General features: G+C 32.1%; 1 protein-coding gene across 4 annotated transcripts in view; it reads right to left on the reverse strand.

Moving 5' to 3' along the window:
• rhea (Talin_middle and talin-RS domain-containing protein rhea) overlaps positions 1-15,651 on the reverse strand; it is a 156,933-nt gene that overhangs the window by 89,106 nt on the left and 52,176 nt on the right. The gene's annotated exons all lie outside the window — the stretch shown is intronic.

Raw genomic sequence — 15,651 nt, forward strand, 5'->3', positions numbered from 1 at the left:
TTCCCAAATTGTCCATATTTGTTTACAAGCTGGAGGAAGATTAGGGAGAATTTACTGTACTACGCATTAGGCAATTACTATTAAACGAAATACTACTTCTATAACTAATTCTATTCTATCCTAACTATTCATTTTTATTGAAACGAAAGTACGAAAGTTAACATTTTCACTGCCACGTCGACAACCTCAACAATTTCAGACGATCAAAGTATTTTATTTAACGAAATTAAAATTGAAAAATCATGTCGTATAACGCGAATTACATTTTCAATATTTCTATGTTTTGCGGATCCTAATTAATTTACAAAGACATAATAAGTTAGCGTAAAAATTAAGTTCTCAAATCTGAGCAACTAACTCCGACACCCCCGAACGACTAACTTTTAATTAGTTCTCGCAATTCAACTTTGGTTGTAAAATCAACAATCATGTTTGAAGGAAATTACGAGAAAGGAATGGATTGTTTTTAAATTAAGTAGAAAAAAAGGATTTGATAGATATATGTACTGAAACAAAATTTCAAGCACATTGAAATCTAGATGAATTCATTCTAAGTAAAATTTCAGCGATATCGCGTGGTTAGCACTTTATTAAATTAAAAATATGATTGTCGCAGAATGAGCTAGTATATTGGTGTTACGATAGACGGAGAATAAAAAGTGCTGAAAGATGTGTTAACCTAATTCTAGATAAACCATTCATTGTATTTTATTCTGAGATAACGTATAGAATAGTACGAACATGACAAATTAAACTTTCACTAAAAAATGAAATAGAAATACAATGCTCACTCGTGAGTCTAGTATACTGTATTAACTACATTGGTTAACTGTGTTAACTATGATTAGTTGACTGTGATAACTATATTAGTTGACTGTATCAACTATATTAATTAACTGTGCCAACTACTATTAACTCAGTCAACTATGTTAACTATATTAGTTATCTTATATTCAGACATCTCACATTCCAAGTACACAATCCTCTTTCACTCGGTGACTTAGATAAGTCGAAACCTCAGTGACTCGAAAATTTTTTAGTTATTATATTTATATTCATATTAATTTATATTATTATATTTATATTAGTTTTATCGTCTAGAAAATCCCTCATGTCGAGCATAAAACAATATTAGTTACATCGTCTAGAAAATCCCTTATGTCGAGCATAAAACAATATTAGTTACATCGTCTAGAAAATCCCTTATGTCGAGCATAAAACAATAATAAAATTAATCTGCATCGGTATACAAATTTTCTTGCGATTTCAAACTTGCATACACCGTGAAAGCATAAAGATCTACATTGTACCGATAAAGACATTCCAAATTGTTAATACATATCTCGTTCTCCGAACAAGTACGAGAAATTAAACAAAATTTCTAAATAATTTTTAAGAATAATTATTTAATAGGGAGCGTTAAATTCGACGTTTCGTTTGTAAAAGGATGTGAAACTGTTGGAAGCTGCATGACAAATGACAAATCACAGAGACCGAAAGAGCAAAACGCGTTCATTAGCACGGCGGTAACAACAAGGGAAACGACAGACAAAATGGTGAAACGTTATTCGGGCGTACTCATATCGAATTAATCCGGTGGCGAAACACGAGGCAAGATCGGGGCCAGATCGGCCGGAAATTTTCATAACAATTTCGGTAATTTTCTTGGTGGGGTCGAATTTAAACAAGCAGGCGCACAAAAGGTCCGGGGCGAAAATCGAGCCCTATCGGACGAGGGGCCGCAAAGGGATGGTAATGCGAGTCCACGGGTGGGAGGGAGGTCACCGGGGGGTGGGAGAGTGTCACTCAGGAGCACGACGTGTAAGAGAATGGTCACCATCCCGGGGGGTGAATTGAGATGTACAGGCAATTTATGCAGCAGCACTTTCGTTCGGAAGTCACCGTGCTGACCATGAACGCTCGCAAACCGGCAACGGGATAACGCCCTGCTTCCTTCCCAGGAAACAACGCGATCTTTCTCCCGTCGAGAATTCGTTCTCTTTTCTCTCGTGTTTATTGTTTATGCTAATTCCCGTATTCGCGTGTCGCACAATGCGGTGTTCGCCTCGAGAAAGCGGAAAAATATATTTAACGCCTGCAGTCAAGTATGTATCGAATATTTTCATCGAATACTGTTAGTTTGTTGCATAGAGATATACAGGGTGTCACGCGCAAATTGTGCACCAAAATATGCGTCGGACAAAAGTATTTTGTACAGGGAAGTTGCGTGATTTAGAGGGACACACTATATTAGCGCGTTTATTTTTTTTTTTGTAGGTGAAGTCGTTTCGGAGTCTTTCTTTTTTTATATGGAATATTATATTTTTTATATCAGCATATATGGAAGAATATCGAATTCTGAGTAAAAAGAAAGCATTGACCTTTATTAGCTTTAAATTTAATAGCTGACGAGTGATTTCACTTTATTTTCGGAAAATTGTCTTCACTTTCCGCTGACCTGCGAAAATCTGTGATAAGGTTGAATCTCGAACTTGATATCACGCGAAAAAAATTGTCAAAAAATAAAGCGATATTGCTCGGTAGTATTAGGTTTAGAGCTCATAAAGACTTTTTTCCTCGGAATTCGATATTCCTACATATTTTGATAAAAATTATAATATTCCATCCCCAAGAAAAGAAAATTGACTTTCAAAGAACATAAATTTCAAAGAACAAAAAATTTGAACACTTTTGCGTACAAAATATTTTTTGCCAATACTTTGTAAGTTGAAGGAGATTAAATTATGATTAAAAAGCTCAAAGTGATCTTCGAATCTCGATTAAAAAGCAATATAGAACAAATTAATTATATCGGCGTATGCCGCATTCCATACCCTACTTTTGTTTGTAACATTTTTCTGTACAAGAAACGGTTGTCGAGTAATTTAAACAGATCTTGGTAGACCGCTCTCTATACGAGTCGTTTCAGAACTGCATTGTCCTAAAAGAAAAGCTCCTATCTGAAAAATTTGGTAATTTGACATTTTGGTATCTCTAGATCGCTGTACGTATTTTTTACACGTGTACTAAGTTAATTTGACACGATAAGTACAATAAATATAACGATGTACATTAGTGACGCTGGTAGCGAACGTGTTAATTTATACATTTCCTTCTATTTGAAAAGTCTGCAGGTCCCATAAATGCACAGGTATTTGCAGTGTAATTATCGCGCAGATTATTAGGATGCTGGAAAAATAATAACGGGTTTCGTCGGTTCGAAATGCAAGCTATTATTATTCCGATGTGACTGTTTATTTGATCATCGTAGATTTTAGGCGTTTATGGGAAATTGTTTAACTAGCTCGGTTCTAATTCGAACCAATTTTCGCATTTCTCTCATTTGTATTTAATGAGCAAAGATTAAAGTGTGGTACGAGAGTAAATGCGTTTAAAACTCACATTTCTTTGTTTATTTGAAAATTTACTAAAACTGAATATCATTGCTCAATTTATATCTGTTCTTGCGTGTGCGAAGTTAATCACAATTAATCATTCTATTAATACAATTTTGGGATGCACATATTTTGCGATGATTTTGATAATAAAATAATTCCTTAATTTTAGAAATTATTCCTTAATTTTCAATATTCTAATATCCTTAAATATCTGATGCATACGAGGAGACTAATCGAATGATTAATGGAGATGAAATACGACGAAATTTGTAATATATTTTTTTTTTATTGACTTAGAGCATTTACAATCAATTTCTTCATGGAATTATAAGTAAATATGTTGACGGTTTACTGTAACGTGAGGAGTAACTTACATGGTTATATTAGATCATTGTACATTATTGTACAATAATTTGTGTGCGATTGTCCTTATATTTGCAATAATATTAAATTTATTTGATGAATCTGTTTGTTAGGTTTAAGGGATTATACCTTTTTAATCTGAAATATATGACTCAAGTATATTTACTGTTTATTATTATTTACAATAAGATACTACTTATGTGTTTCTACAGCTATTATAATTTCGGAAATGTGAAAATCTTAGAATCACTTCCAGCGTAAAAATTCTAATTACCCTGAGAACACAATATAAGGTGTTTCATAGTTTCGTTTAACGACGACGTAAAATTCCTTGCCGAGTGTTCATTTCACAAATTCGCTTTCATTCATCAAATGGTTTTAGACGAAAGCCAGTAAGATGTCATGGCGCTTGGGGATGATTCACCCTTCCAGGACAAAAATGAATTAGTTCCAGAAGACAGAGAGAGAGGAGATTGAAGCGTGAAGCGGTGTAATATTCTCCATGAATGAAGTAAAGACTGCTTTATCTCTTTCCTGGGAGAAAATATTGAATCGTCATCGTGCTCTCAATGCTTCGGCTGCTTTCGCCATACTGTTTCTCATAATGAACGAAACATGATTATGAATATCGAGATGCCGCTACAACGCTGCGGATCTTTATGGAAAATAAAAATTGTCCAAGACGATTGCGGGACATAAAAGTTGGCTACAAATAAATTGCTTCATTTAATAAGTTTTATTTCAGAATTTTGATAAGTTTGGGATAAATGCAGAGCTTTTAGATAAATTAATTTAATATACAACGTGTAAATGTACAATGTAGAAAGACGTATAATTGATAAATATAAACTACTTTATTATTTCTTATTACTATATATATACTTTTTTATTACATCGCTATATTTTTATATCTTTATATCTTTGTTATTATATATACTACATAATTATTATTATATGCTTTATTTCTTCAGATGTTAACAACGTTAATAAATATACTGCGGATTTTACGCATTTGTGACAAAAATGAGTAGGTCAAATACAAAACTAAAACGACGTTAGAAGAATTCTCGACTAATTGCGATTACTAAAGGATAAAAGACATTTTCATCATATTTTTTTTCAATTAATTTAGATAAGTTTTATTTTGCATAAAGATCTGCAGTCTAGTAATAAACATTCGGAGCATTCAGATTCCGATCATTGCATTCTGATTATTTTCGAACAAATAATATTGAATTCTTTTTACGTCTTCACAATTTTATATTTTAACTACTTATTTTTGTGTTTATTTATAAATGTAACGTTTATGTGTAATTATGTATAATTATGTATTCATTTATGTATTAAAACCACGGTTTACTCCGAAACGTCGCCTTTGATATTCGATCCGATTTCTTAATTCGAAGAAGACCTTTTTCAGTGTTACGATAATTATTAGAAGTTTTTAGTGTTAAATTATTGCTATTAGATAATAATTTACTATTTTTTAACCAGAATATTTTCATCCGTCTTTATCAGTCTTCTTTACTTGATTATAAACACTGCAGGCAGTATATAATAAATATATTGATTGATAAAGCATTGTTCACTGAATGCAGCAGACCATACTGCTGATTTTTATGCAATTAATAACAAAGAACAGAAGTTAAATATAAACATGCTTCATCTCACAAGAAATTTAGTAAGTTGAAAATAACATAATAATTAATAAAGTCTAAAAATTAATTAAAGCCTTTCAATGTTTTTGTTTCATATTTGATCTAATTTCTACCATAAACGCGTAAAACTGACTAGATGAAATATCCAAAAAATAAAAATATTAGAAGAATTTTAGAATGTTCCAACATTCTCCTACATTTCTTCAAACTTAATAAAAAAAAAACAACTACTGTTTCTTAAATTAATTAAGGGAATTCTTATCTTATAGAAAAATTGGGTTTAGTTTTGTTTCACTGTTGAGATAATTTTGTATGAATCGGAACTGAAAGCGTAATTTTAATTTTCTGTCCGATAAATATTTAAAAAAGTCTTCGTGCATGTCTCATTACATTTTCATTGTATACTACGTATCTGTAACGATTTTCAATGAGTAGTATGTAATCCAAAATCATTTTTCTCGAGTTCCGTTATTTTTGTTCTGGCAGCAAAATATAAGATATAAACATGTTGTTCATTAATATCCCAGCTTTGTAAGAAAAGAGAAGTTCTTGAATTTTTTTAAATGTCAGAAGGACTAGCTTATTGGACAATAACTATAATACTTTTTTTATACTATATTATTTGTAGTGATAAAAAAAAAATAAAATATTCATGTCTTTTAACTTTTTATTTAAAGGCATTTTTTAAATTTTCTTTACAGGCTCGGATAAAAAAGTTAAAAATCGAGAGTTTTTTCATTTTTACTGTCATTCTAAATAATAGTAAAATTTAAAAAAGCACTTTAATCATTGTCTAGTAAACTACTTTTTCTATTACCTAAGAAAAAAAGTTCAAGTCATTTAGCCCAGTTTCAAAAAAGTTATTCAAATGGTTTTAAGCATGTGGCCGCCATGGCAGGCCCTTCTTCCGAATAGCTACTCAATTATTGATTTAAAAGAACTGGAATGAACAGTGATAGACAAAGTGTTGATGTCTGCATAATACAAGAATCGATCGTTCAATTTATTCTTTTTATGGGGGTTTTGTTATGGAAGTGATCGCCAAGGGGGTGGCTCGCAGAGTAGGATCACCGAAAGATTTTTTAAAGGAACCACGAGGTGGTCCCGCACAATTGCAAAACACGACAAGGGTGGATATGGTTTATTCCGTTATAGGAAGCAGCATGGGGACAAGAGAAAAGGGGAACAGGAGCACGCCGGCCGGTTTCCTTTAGGGACAGAAGGCCAAGAACCCCGCTGCGCGTGTCCCTTTTCCTCGGTTTTTGTCCGCTTCTTCCGTCTCTGTTATTTTCTTGATTCGACTGTCCCTTTCGGAGCCATCAAGCCTTATCGCGGTACCGTCAATCATGCTCTCCGTGTACGGTCGAACTTATCGTTCGATTAATCGCACTGACAATGCGCCTGTCGATCCAAGTTACAGCCCGCCCTGAATCCATATGGTCGGCTCTCGATGCAAAATTTTGTTCCACCGGACCGACTACACCGTGGTGGGCTATTTGCCCGATTTCGCTGGTTAAAAGTCAATTTTTGTCAAAGTTGTCGTAAGTCGAAATTAACACATTACCGACCGGAAACGAGATTTCTCGTTTTATTCAAATATACGTTGCCGATACGAAGTATCACTAAGTATCACACAAGAAAAAAATTTTAATATTATCTACATATAACTCCTGAAAATTTCAATAAAATATATTAATTACAAAAATACTTATCACATTTTTAGTGTACACATGTTGAAGGAATCATTATCATTAAAATCACCCGTCGTATAGGAAAGTTTTAATAATAATGCGTTAATTGTTAATGTGTTAATTGTTACCTAGGAAAAACAAGTTGGTTGTGGGATAATAAACCACGAACATTCCGTTTTTCTCTTTCATGCAGAGACATAGCTATTTAGGGTAAGTGTGTCAATTACTGTGTTCATTAAAGTAACGTCCGAAAAAAACTAAAATGTTAATTAATGAGCATCAATTGAATTTGTATTTATTTATAAATACGAAATAAATTTTATTGTTGTTAAATAATTTATTTAGATCTATATAAGTAATAAGTGATTATTTTTATCTACTATTTAAGCTTTCAGATAACAAATGATCTTTTATTTAATTTATATTATATTATATTTTGTTAAATATTTCGTATTCTTTACATATTTCAATTATGAAAAAATCGTATCTACATAAAAGGCATCGACATATAATTGAAATATTTTAAGATGTGCGACACCGATAATAGAACCTATTTAATTTATTTCTTTATCGATATCGCAATTCTTAAAACATTTCAATTACACCTTCATGTCTTTTATGTAAATAGGATTTTTTCATAATTGAAATATATGAAGAATACAAAATATTTAACGAAATATAATATAATATAAATTAAATAAAAGATTATTTGTTTTCTGGAAGTTTAAATAGTAGATAAAAATAATTACTTATTATCTACATAGATCTGAATAAATTATTTAACGATAATAAAATTTATTTCATATTTATAAAAACAATATGAACTGTTACTAATTAACATTTTAATTGCTTTAATTATTTATTCAGTATAACGCGACGAGCACACGTTATAGTCGAAACGGAGTGAGTTCACTAACGAATTCTTTCGTGCATGAAACAATCATGATTGACTCAGCGGAAGTCACAATAGAAATAGACACACCGCACAACAACGGGAAAAATTCGCTATATATATAAGACTATGACTTATTAAATGGGACAAAACCAAAGTATAAAATTGTTTTGAATAGTTCTCAATTGTTTTTAGTTTCTTTTACTATTTTCAATCATTTTTAATATTTTGTAACAGTTTTTAATGGTATTTAATACTTTGTAATGGTTTTTAATATTTTTTAATTGTAATATATTTTTAATAGAAATTTTAATTATAGTGTATTTTTTATAGAAATTTTAATTATAGTATTTTTTTATAGAAATTTTAATTATAGTATATTTTTAACAGAAATTTTAATTACAGTATTTTTTTATAGAAATTTTAATTATAGTATATTTTTAACAGAAATTTTAATTACAGTATATTTTTAATAGAAGTTTTAGTTATAATAGATTTTCAATAGAAATTATAATTATAATAGGCTTTTAATAGAAATTCAAATTATAATAAATTTTTAATAAGAATTATAATTATAAATGATTAAACAGTCCACTGTTTCAAACGACATACATATACTCATATACATACCATAACTGTATACATTCTGCAGTCTAATCGTGAGATGTCCACTTACTCATCACTTACGAAAATTTGATTACAAAATTCGCCAATTTTTATTTCAATGATCTTTTTATTAAATGTTTCTAGTGTTTACGTAAAAATAGTTACATTTTCTGATATTTTTTGAACACACGATGACTTCGATATATTTGTTAACAATCACTGGAGTATTTTGTCAAGGATGGTGGTTCAATGTAACAGACACCAATTCTGTAATAATATGAACCCTTTGGGGTTCACGAGTGACGCACGAGTGGGGTTACGAGTGTCAAATAAAATTTTATTCGAAAAAACTATTCGAACGGATTAATGGATTCTCATGGAGAGGAAAAACTCACAAATATTTTTTGAACGAGTGTTGTTCATTATGATACAGTTTACAATCAATTGTTATATGCCTTTTTATAATTTATTTAAAAAATATATCGTATATTCTAACTGCTAGATGTGACCAAAAACGAAAAGTGATGTGAATGATAGGAACGACTGACAACGAAAGATTTCTATGCTTTTCATAAAATGCAATGTAAATTATGTATACACAGAATCTACAATAATTAGGCAACAGTGCTATAATGAATGCAATATCCGCAGGAACAAATTCTTGTCAGTGATAATTTATTGTTATCGTCAAGTTACACAGATTTGGGCTACAAAAGATTATATCAAATGTAGAAAAAAATAGGAACTCCGAATCATGTGATGAGCCCTTGAAGTTATTATGGATGGAACTATCCATTGAAAATATCGATAATTTGGAATGTGTTGATTCGAAACGGTAGTAGTATAGCCAATAGTATCGATGATGCAGACAAATTAGAATAAGATAAGGAGGACGAACAGCATACTGTCTATTCAGCTGCCAATATCGCACATATATTCAATGAATTTTACAGAAAATTTCATACAGAAATTGTCTGTGTTGAGTTGTCTCGCAATCAGTGTGAAAGTTTTTCTTATCATTCTATATCACAGAATGAAGCATCGCAACTCGAACGTTTAATTTAATCTGATTTTTTTTGGTGCGAAATATGTCCTCATTAAAATTACATTTGTATAAACTGTTCAAGTTCAAGGTCATGTTAAAGTCATTTCAAGGTCACAGTGTAATACACCGTTGAATTTCTCTAAATGTCAGCAACAATCCTATGATGACAAAAGCATATGGTGTCATTTAAAAAAGTCAAGGTTACCTTGAGCTTTATACGTAAAAAGCATTTTTTGGGAATTAAGATTATGCGAACACGTAGTCCGCTAAATGCTGATAAAATTGTGTCTGAAACATTTTTTAATTGCACCATCGAAAATGTCTAAAAATTGTGACACAACTTACCCTGGCTAATATTATAAATATATACATATGTATTTTTATAAATAAATATTATATCTATGATTGTAATCATTATTCCTTTTCTTATTTCTAAACTGCTATTCATACACTATTTTGTAATTGCTATGGGATATTATAATTATATTATTTTTATATTTATAATCATATTATTTTTATAATTATAAGATTATATATTATAAGATCTCACCAAAATGTCAGGTGACTTTATGGAAATTTCGGGCATCGTATGTTGGGGTATTGGAGGTCGACCATTTTATATTTTTAAAAGGAAAAGAATTATGCACATAGCTTTACATCAATTATACATTTGTCCATTGAAAATGAAGTCTGCTGAAATCTGTTCGCGAACAAAATGACCCGTTCTGTGTAATCGTCTAAAAATACTGGTTACTAGGTCACTTGTTACTGCGGATTATAGTAACTTTGTGTTTCTAACCAGCACCTACCGGGTGAGCCGGATTAACTTGCGTCATCTAACAGCCGGTTCGTTACCCAGGCGATCTATACGTATATCGGTCAGAGTGAACCTATTGAGACCCTAATCTCAGTCAAATTACAGTTGGAATACCTACTATTTAATTTTAATCGAATATAATAAACAATACTTGGCAATTCTCAAATAATTCAACTAGGATATATAAATTGGCACTTAAAATTGTTGATAGCATGTTATGTATGCTAATCAGTAAATATTATTACAGAGGAATAATAGTAAAACTAGGTAGCACAATACACTTATCGACAAAAGTTAAGAGACATGTTACACAGTTGCATATTATTGAGTGTAATGAACCTCAACATAGGACAAAAATTTGAATTGAGTCAACGAAAATATTAATTCTCTTTCTTTATAATTTTGAAATCTTTTATTTTATTTTTGTACCTTTAATTTTTTAACTTCTTTTTATTTAAAATAATTTTTTTGTATTTGTCGCAATCGCTGGATAAAGCAATATTGCAATATCAAATGTTAACAATGTGTAAAATTCCTTAATTTTAAAAAGATATCAAACCAAAAATATCTTTTTAATCTATACCGACTACTAATTAACAATGGTCAGTTGAAAAATGTATTTTAAAAAATATGTTTGAAAACTAGTTAAATAAGCAAATTGTCTCATTAAAACTTTGATTGCAATTGATTTATATTTTAGAAAAATAAAATAAAACAGATGTGAAAATGCGGTTTCGTGTTAACGTGAACACCCTGTACATCACATCGACATGTAATCCTGTAATTGTAATACCACAAGTGGTCGCCAATTGCTATTAAGCAGATGCGATATTAAATAAATCAATTAAAAAAAAAACGATATAAATTAATCGCGTTTACAGTTCTGTACAATAAATTCTCCCTAATTAACGTTCAGCTTGGAAACAAAAATGGACAATTTGGGAAGAGGAGGTACAATTACTCCAGCCTAGTGGCTCGTTTTTATAGTTGTTGACAAACGGCAACCAGAAAAGGCTCGAATAATCGTATTTGCTCTTCCCAAATTGTCCATTTTTCGTTTTACAAGCTAAGCGTCAATTAGGGGAAATTTACTACAGTTTTAGTGTCAAAATCAGCATGTGACCTTTCTAGCAAGGATGAACACGGATACACAAAAGTGCGACAGGTAAAGCAACAACTTGATAGAAGAACCGACAAAGATGAATGTAACTTTAGGTGAAGTCTTACAAGGTCACTTTGAACTATGAAATTCTCACATATGCAGCCAACTTAGATTGCTTTATAAGCGAGAGAAAAGAATGTAACCTAAGTCGAACCAAGGCAAGATCTCGTAGTAACGTATAGTTGAAGGAAACGACGTAGTGAGGCAGTAAACACCCAAAGGAGCCATAAAAGGAGGTTTGGGAACAGCGTTCAACAAAGAGTATCGCGACATTAGGAAAGCGACACTCTCTGCAGCGCGGAACAGCCTTCTACAAAATTAGTTTCCATTTAAGTCTATTCTGTAAACGTTTGAGATGCTGAAAGGAATCTCGAAAATTTTCACACCAATCACGCTGAAGCTTGTTTTGTGCTGTTTATTAGGTGGGGGGAGGGGCATAAAACAAAGTCTCAAATACGAGATAACTAAAAATCTCACGATGCAGATAGGAGTTGCTTTTCAAGACAAGATATAAACATTAATTTACATTTTTAACTTCTTTTATCTACATATGTACATACTTCTTCTACAGATAGAAATTTTTCAAAACGTACATGTATTTGAATGTTTTATAATATAAGTTGTTTTACTGATTCCTTTTTAATAAGATCTCCTTTGTTTTCATAGTGTCAAGGCCATACCACGTCAGGTTTCTTTCGGACCCAGAGCCTGCCTTCACCGTTTGACACTTGATGCCATTTGTAAAAAAAAGTACAATAAGATAATAGTAATAATAATAGAAATAATAGTAACGATGATAATAACAACAAAATTTTAGTTTAAAATGTTTGTACACGCAAGGTACCAATCATGGGGCTTCGAATGAAAGCCCAACCGCCGGTACTGCAAGGGTTAATTAAAATACGTTAAGAGTTTAAATTAAGAGTTAATTAAATAGAAAATAGCGTTGTCCTTCGAATATCGAAAAATATGAGCTCAAGAAAAAACACACAGCACATTAGAATTTTTGCGAATGCTTTTCCAGTCATAGTCAAATTTTTTAGTGCTTTTAACATCTCAAAAAACAGATTCATTTCATCGAATTTTGAACAATTCAATCCGTTTTGAAAAGTGTCCGAATATTTTCGTGATCGATTGCATAATTTTACGACAGCCTGGACTTTGCTATTTTTCGACAGCAGCCTTTTCACATGACGTGATCGGTAAATTTACACGATGTAAATTTACGTCCCGTGGATGTTTGTTGTCGAAACCCGTAATCGAAGACGTTCAAGTGGTACTTCTCTCATTAGACAGCTGGCTCGTACCAGCGAAAGGAGCTCTGCTGATTGTCCCATTGAGTCTATTACTTCAGTATATCATTAACTAAAAGCATAAACTCGCCATCCCCTAACTTCCCTCTCAGCAAAACCAAAAGCTGCACGCCTCGGGCGCAGTATTTGTTTCTTGGTAGACTGCTTTGGTAGAACAGTTCGGTTCATTGGTGCCGACATATCTGGACGATCGCCATTGGCTGGTCATTCGACGTCACGAAGATTCCCGAATTCGGGATTGTGGCCCGATGAATTATGATCAATTAACGCCGAAACTGCCGGGCGGTTCAAAATGACCCAGTTTCGACTTCTGCTTTCATGATTACGGAAAACTCATTAGGTGCGAAACGAAAGCAATTTGAATTGAAATTTTTAAAATCCTTTTATTAAATTAATTTTTAAAATCATAATTGGACGGCGCAGAAGGCAATCAGTGTAAGTCTATTAAGAGATTAATAAGGATTTTGCAAATTAGCTGTAAAAATATAACGATGCCACCAATAATTCAAAGCACAATTTTTATTGTAATTAAATAAAAAAGAATTAATATTAGTATTTAATCATTTTCTTTAATATTAGTATTTAATTATTTTATTTAATATTGATGTTTAATTATTTTATTTAATATTGATATTTAATTACTTAATTTTATTTTTTTATATCCCACTATATATATCACTATATATCATATTCTTTTATATCTCACTATAACTTTTTTTTATTTTGTTCAGCCATTTCGTGATCAATGTAAGTGCTGCTATCTATTGTTTATTTATGAAGAAATCGACTATATTATTTTTTCGATCGAAAGATCAATTGACGAAGATGTTTGCATCACATATTTTCAAAGTGGACCTACACATCTACAAATATCTACCTAAAATGAGCAATAACAACTAATAGGTACTATTCTGAGTTAGAATCGACCCAATGTGTGCAACCTGAACCAGTATTTTCTAGAGCAAGAGCGAGTGGATTATGAAACGGGCTTTCAATATTCATACACAATAATCCATAAATGCATTTTAATGGTTTAAGGGTGAACTCGTAGAGTAAATCGATTTAGAAATATTGCGGGAACGTAGGTTCGGTGTGGAAAAGAGTGAAATCCAATACGAATGTTCAACAAATAAATACACTTTACCACTCCATTACCACTGTTATTAATTATCAACTTTTTAAACTTTTACAAATTTCAATAGAGCAATCGAGAAATTCAACTCCAACTAATAAATTCTATCTGCTGCACGTATCCGTAGCAAAGTTTACAAATACACAGTATCCGAAATCTAAGAGAACAATGGAATCGACTATAGACAACTGGGACTATCGGAGACACACGTTCGGAAGGACGGAACTGCATTCGTGCTGCAGCTCGACAGATGCGTAGATCGCTGCACCGACAACTCGGAGAAAGAAAGATAATTCACCGAGATACGGTCGAATCAGTCAATGGAGATCTTCGACTTTTGTTGTCGTTCGCGACGGGTCATTTAAGGAAGATTTCGCTGATTTATGGAATGCACCATGTGCTTCATTGCACCAGCCCGTTGAGTCACTTCTCGGAGACTTCTCTAACAACGTTATTTTAAAAAAGCAGAAGTCTAGCGATTTATTGAGATAAGCAAAAGCCTATTGATTTATCGAAATAAGCAGAAGTCTATCGATTTATGTGTAACTGTTCAAAATGAAAATAATAAATATGTCCCCGTAAATAACTCCACACATACACTCTTACACGAAAGTATTCGAACACCGGTATGACTTCGACTTCCACGCTATATTTGTACGCTGTATTTAAACAAATATACATCGAAGGGAAAAAATCCTTTACAGTATATTAAAGTGAAGTATATAAATGCATAATTAAAAAAAAAAATTATAGAAAAACATCGAAATTTCACGCTTTAAAGGTAGTTATAAAATAATTATAACAATAAATAATAGTTACAAAATAATATTATTTTAATTTTTATTACTACTAGTTTCATACCTCTGTTGTTTAACAATATTTTTCAAGAAGTTCGAAATTTTAAAAATTATTATTTATTTATGATCGATGTCGTTTCATAAGTCTATTTTACACGATTTTATAATTTGTTTGCAGTATTCTTTTTGTTGCAACTAAATATGTTAATGCATCTGAAGAAATGTATAAAATTGGAATGCAGTTTTGGATGAAAGCTCTTTCTTGTACCTCTTCATACGAGTAAAATCTCTAGATTGGACCCATGTTACCATAATTATCCTTCCTTCCCAAAATATTAATTTTCTTATTTTTTCTCCATGAAGCGAAGGACCGTGCGGCGTTTCGAAGATTCCTGATAGCAAAATCTCGAATTCGCCCGAGAAGCCTATAAAGCATCGAAAAGGGCTGCGCGAAGGACGCGAAGGTGCATCAGGTCCCAGCCCTAGTTCATCACGAGATGCCTATTCAAATTTAACGGGCCATATTTGTCGCAATTAAGTATCGCGTTTTCGGGCTTATGGGCCAGAAGTATTCCATATTGAGTGAGGGACGCGTTCGGCCGGGTGTTCTCGCGGAATAAAGATAAATTCGTGGACTGTTGGCGCGGGTCCCCGGATCCGCAGGGGTGGGTTTATGACACCGCGAGGGTAGCAGACGCTCGTCTGACTCATAGCGAGAAAAGGTGGGACGAGACGACCGCTGGACAAACTGCAGTTTTACGAGCAACCCCCGGCCGG

This window comes from Megalopta genalis, chromosome 4, assembly GCF_051020955.1.
Source record: "Megalopta genalis isolate 19385.01 chromosome 4, iyMegGena1_principal, whole genome shotgun sequence".
NCBI classification, from domain to species: domain Eukaryota; kingdom Metazoa; phylum Arthropoda; class Insecta; order Hymenoptera; family Halictidae; genus Megalopta; species Megalopta genalis.